Raw genomic sequence first — 6,169 nt, 5'->3', positions numbered from 1 at the left:
GTCCGATTTGTATATACAGTGGGAGAACAAGTATTTGATAACTGCCATTTTGCAGGTTTCCTATATAGAAAGCATGTAAAGGTCTGTAATTTTTATCATAGGTACACTTCAAACTGTGAGAGACGGAATCTAAAAGAAAAATCCAGAAAATCACATTGTATGATTTTAAGTAATTAATTTGCATTTTATTGCATGACATTATGTATTTGATCCTACAACCAGATAAGAATTCCCGGTCTCACTAACCTGTTAGTTTGTGTTCTTAAAGAAAGCCACTCCTGTTCTCCACTCACTTACCTGGGTTATTAACTGCACCTGTTTGACACTCGTTAGCTGTATAAAAGACACTCTGTCCACACACTCATCAAACAGACTCCAACCTCTCTCCACATGGCCAAGTACAGAGAGCTGGTTAAGGAACGGGATAAAATTGCTAGACCTGCACCAAGGCCTGGGATGTGCTTACAGGAGCGAGCACATTAATCAGCTCACCTGCCCCGAAAGGAGCTTGTGTTGTATTGGAAGTGCAACAACACATAGTGGTCTGGGCGCAGAAACTTATTATAAATGGCCACTCCAGAGAGCCATTGAGTTACTGAGACTTTTACGGAGCGCACTGCTTAGCTGGGTCACTGCGATCTACCGCTTCGGTGTGTTGCGGGCTGCCATCTGCAGTCGATCTCACCTCTGGCTTGGGTCATACAGCCACGATGACTCCATGAGTCGTTAAGCGCTGAGATGGACTCTTCCTGCAGCGGACAGAGAGGTAGACTGGACCACGACGCAGAATGATCCTGGCTCAGATATCATTCGCTGACAGACGCAAGCCTCGGCTTGACAACACGCTCTCAATGAAATACCCATTGGTAGTCAAGGCATCACCTACGCTCGTCATGTGGATTCACAGATCCTTGCTAGCGCCAAGACGCACATAGGAATGGCCACTCCCACTGCTACAAGCCAGTCGGCGATGTTGCTCATAGCGCATCCGTCTCTGCAACGAGTTCTTGTGCACGGTTGGGTGGAAGTTACGCGGAATCTGTATTGATCCATGAGGGGGAGTGAATGGTGGTGAGCTTTCAAGGTCGTGTGTGTGTGCTTCTGCCATATGCAGACGAAATACGCACGTGGTTATCTGTGAGGTCTGAGAGTATAAGCTACCAACAAAGCACTCGCTCCGTATTTTCGGTTTTCGCAGGACAGAGAACCGCAACGCGACACCTTTCCTCCCCATCCGATGAGTACAACCCCACGAAACAACCACAAATCCCCACCGCCTTATGAAGCTCAATGAGGTGCAACATCCATATCTCTTCTAGGCCGGCGATGCTTTTCTGCACCAGGGACACAGTGACCAGTCCCTGACGCGCTAGGACGGGAGGATTGGATGGGGACCAGAAAAACCTATCGCCGAGAATCTGGCAACAAACCTCACTTCCCTCCAGTCAAGCATTCTGAAGACTGAGGTCTGTGGCTGGGTCTATCCAAGCCATTCAAAACGACCCGAAACACACAGCCAAGACGGCAACTTAAGGATCTGGCTCCGTAAAGAAGCCATCTCCAAAGGTCCTGGAGTGGACCCCCTCTAACGACTAGTCTCCCAGACCTAGAAACCCAATAGAGAAATGATCTAATTGTGGCAGGGACTGAAAGTCCGTATGCCCACAAAGTGACAGACCCGAAACCCCACGTGAAAGGATCTCGAAGCAAGGCCCTGTTAAGGAGGAGTGTGAGGCCCAAACATCCCCTTGCCCTGCAGTGCTCGTGCAACCCTTGGTCAAGAAACTACAGGAAACCTCATATCTCTGTCAATTGCAAACAAATGGTTTCATGTTACCAAATATTACAATGTCATGCCTTTCTCTGACCCTGTCTAATCAAATAACTATATGTCATAGGCATACAAACAATCAAACATCCGCATGCAAAATTAATTACTTCAAACAAAATACAATGTTGATTTTCTGAGAATTTTTGTTTTAGCTTACGTCTCTACACCAGGAGTTGAAGTGTACCGATGATAAAACAATTACACGAGCACTCTCACATCTTTCAATAGGAAAACCCTGCAAAAATTCCCAGTGTACTCCAATACTTGAATGTATCTCCCCACTTGTAGCTCCCACTTCCCTGGTGCTATTTCATTTTATATTCCTTTGTGTAGTTACTATTTTATTTGTAAACCTCTGCATCGGTTGAGAAAAGGTTCGATAAGCAAGCATTCTCACTGTAAAGTCTACACCAGACTGTATTCGCACACGTTGATAAATAAGCAATTTGAATCCATACCTTTCCTCGTCTAAAGGTGCGACGGCGTCTTCATGACGCGAGCCCACGTTAGCTGCATGGGGAGGTAGATCTGTTCTGACTCACGGAAAAGTTTCCTTGCTGCCGTTGCCTTCCTCATGTCATTGCAGGCCCCTCATACCCCATCATCTGGCTAGGGAAAGAGGGACACGTGTAGAATCCCCTACTCAACAGCCACATTTGTGTACATAACACACTCTTACATCTCTAGATCATAAAATCTACATGTGACTAGTTCGATGGTCAAATCCTGACTAATTTATGATTACACAGTATGTAAACCTGGTTATTTGTGAAGCATCTTCTGGGCTTGTGCACACAAGGTCGTTGTGCCATGCAGTATCTTTATGTTACTAACTACGGGTGCCTCGATTGCTGTCCAGCACTCATCATTCAGGGGCGACCGAAGTTATATCATGACCAAGGGTATGTCGGATGTCGAAAGAGGGTGTGAGGACTGAAATTAGGTGCTATAGTCATGGTCGAGGTGAGTCCACCAACTATCGCCGATCCTGTACTGCGAAAACGGAGTAGAACTTCCCTGCATGTACTCCCCTGACAATTCCCCAAACTGAGAGGGTCCGTCGGTGGTTGAACTGTCGCCTGTCATACAACTGTAAACCAGGCAGGAAGTCTAATAACTCACGTTCCTTATACTCTAGAGGCATTCATAGCAATAATGTCGTACTCTGCAGCAACGCAAGTTACTCCTATGCGACTACGCCACTATATTATTCACTACTAACAAGAGCTATTGGGGAACTTCCTCCAGTAACAATGTTGTGACATCTTAGAGTATAAGCTTACAATACATAGTGCACTCTCATAATGCTGTTGAACAGGTCAGTTAAGACACCATAGACATCTGCACCCTGTCTGCAATCTGCATGTCTGTAGTCTTTTCCTAACACTGCATGGCCTACATGTTACACTGATACGCTGTCCGGCGTTAACCGCACCCACCAAAATGGAATCTAAATGAACCTAATCGAACCAAGTAAATAAGTACAAGGACAAAACCAAGACTAAACTGGGTGCTAAACAATGCCAGAGGGACGCCATGACACATTTAATCAAGAAGCTTAACTGTATGTTGACGTTAAGATTGACAACCTGTAAAAAAGAACCTGTCGTGCCAAGTTGCACTGAAAGCGAGTTGCTTCATGAACCAGCCCGCGCTGTGTTCACTTATGCTAAATAAAGTCTACTTTGAACTCACGAGGTATCCGGATATTTGAGAAACATATATGACTAGAAATATTTCCGACGACACATGCGTGGGATTAATCGGTATCGGCTTTTTTTGGTCCTCCAATAATCGGTATCGGCGTTGAAAAATCATAATCGGTCGACCTCTAGTTTTGACCTTATCTTCTATAACGGTATTTGAATGYTTGGTTTGTTAAAGATGATACGCCGTGCGAAACGTCCATTTTTATAGTTTACTTGGCTACTTGAGTCATCTCTCTCTGCTCTCTGTCTCCATGCTGCTTTCCACACAGACCTGGCCCCGCCCCATGGTACTCAAGGAGCGCATTTGTTGTTCCTCGGCCACGAGACACTTGCGTTCAGTCTGCATGGTGAATGCAGCACATGCAACAATGTTGATGACAACTGTTAGTTTTTACTCTGTCTATTTAGAACCTAACAGGCACTCTAGGAAAAGCTCAAACCAAGTTTATTCACCCAATGGATCAGACAGCTGAACAGTGTGGTGGCAATTCTACCTTTAACTAATAATGAGGAGAGGCGAAATCAATAATCAATCAAGGTATTACTTTTATTAAAAACATATTATAATAAGGAGGCTGGTTGCACCACCCACRCAGGTGAAATGGAGTGAGAGCCTCACTGTACAAAGAGTACAGGAGCATTTATATAGTCAAGTTACCCCATGCAAGCATCTGCAAAACACGTGACCCTATGTACGTGTATGTGTGTGTGAGGGGAGACAACTGGGCGAAAAGGTTGCCTCAGTCTGTYGCAACTGAGTGAGGATAATAGTGGCCAAAATGACAGGAAGTCACTCCAGACATACTTCCTCTAACGGTAGCTCAACGGTTCCCCCAAGTTGGGCAAGCAAGCACCTTTGACTGTCGGCCCAGATGATGTATGGTCGTACTGGTCACACACACAAAACATGAATCTTTCGCCCAGAAACAGGCTCCAAACAGAACAATAGCTCTGACCTGACCTCAGCCCAAATTCCTCACTCCTCCCCAACTCACGGCTGTCATGTTGGCTTGTACCAGACTGTACCCTTCTCCTTTCCATAGGATACCTGATGTCTAACAATAACATGTTCTGACAGAATGTAAACGTTCTGCATTCCCCTCTCTCCCTCAGTACCATGAACAAGGATATTTCATATTTCAAGTTTAGAAGTCAGAACCCGTTACAACAATGCTATTTTCATTTTGCTTCTTAATATAAATCCACTAGCGTTCTATAATGGCACTATTAGTTTGTGTTTCTTACATCACCAAACAGCTAGTTTGTCTTTTCTTAGCAAGTTGCCCTAAATCTTTTGAGACGCTAATTGTTAGCCGCTAATGCTAATAGCTAGCTAGCTAGCTAGCTAATAAATGTACTGAGTAAGAGCAAACATAGCTAGCTAATACAGCCTGAAAATACCAGTGATGGTGTAGACCTAAATCAGCATGTTGTTTGTGCCACAGTATCTTCTAAATCAAATCGGAATACATGAAGCATGTATATGTTAGCTACGAGAAAATTTTTATGTAGCAGAATATTATAGGGTCCCCTTGGAAACACTTATCAGCACTTTGGTTCCTACCCTGTCACAATAATTCTTCCCTGGCCATTTCATTCAAAGTGCCCACCATTATATTCTAACTATAGAATTAGAATAATCATTATACTTCCATGATTCCAACAGTTCACCCAGGTGTTTTGCTCCAAATCGCAATTGCAACATTTGGTTAAAAATACCGGGTGTGATAGTACAAAACAATCAGAATGGAGAAAGACCCATTGAAATCACTTAGAATGTACAGTGGGGCAAAAAAGGATTTAGTCAGCCACCAATTGTGCAAGTTCTCCCACTTAAAAAGATGAGAGAGGCCTGTAATTTTCATCATAGGTACACTTCAACTATGACAGACAAAATGAGATTTTTTTTCTCCAGAAAATCACATTGTAGGATTTTTAATGAATTTATTTGCAAATTATGGTGGAAAATAAGTATTTGGTCACCTAGAGCATTTGGATGAAATCCACGAAGAAGATTGGGAGAATGTCATATGTGTCAGATGAAACCAAAATCTAAAACTTTTTTCGTTTAAAAACCCAACTCGTCGTTTTGGAGGACAAAGAATGCTGAGTTGCTATCCAAAATAAACCCGCATAACCTACTGTGAAGCATGGGGTGAAACATCAGCTTTGTGGCTGTTTTTCTGCAAAGGGACCAGGACGCGCTGAATCCGTGTAATGGAAAGAATGAATGGGCCAGTTATGTGATATGTTGAGTTGAAAACCTTTACCTTCACATCCAGCCAAGGGATGAACGCATGACAAGTGTCTGGGTTTTCAGTATGACAATGATCCCAAACACACCGCCCTGCAAACGAAGAGTGGGCTTCGTAAGAAGCATCCAAGCGTCCTCGGAGTCGCCTAGCCACTCTCCAGATCTCAACCCCATAGAAAATCTTTGGAGGAGTTGAAAGTCCGTGTTGCCCAGCAACAGCCCCAAAACATCACTGCTCTAGAGGAGATCTGCATGGAGGAATGGCCAAAGAATACCAGCAAACAGTGTGCTGAAAAAGCCCTTGTGAAGACTTACAGAAAACGTTTTACCTGGCATGCTCAATTGCCAAACAAAGGGACATATAACAAACGTATT

At 44.0% G+C, this 6,169-nt stretch overlaps 1 protein-coding gene across 3 annotated transcripts in view; it reads left to right on the top strand.

Annotated features, from left to right (window-relative positions):
* LOC111962207 (nuclear transcription factor Y subunit beta) overlaps positions 1 to 6,169 on the top strand; it is a 44,295-nt gene that overhangs the window by 5,920 nt on the left and 32,206 nt on the right. The gene's annotated exons all lie outside the window — the stretch shown is intronic.

The sequence above is a fragment of the Salvelinus sp. IW2-2015 genome, linkage group LG4q.1:29 (assembly GCF_002910315.2).
Source record: "Salvelinus sp. IW2-2015 linkage group LG4q.1:29, ASM291031v2, whole genome shotgun sequence".
In the NCBI taxonomy this organism is placed as follows: Eukaryota; Metazoa; Chordata; class Actinopteri; order Salmoniformes; family Salmonidae; genus Salvelinus; species Salvelinus sp. IW2-2015.
This window is presented reverse-complemented; position numbering and strand designations above follow the sequence as displayed.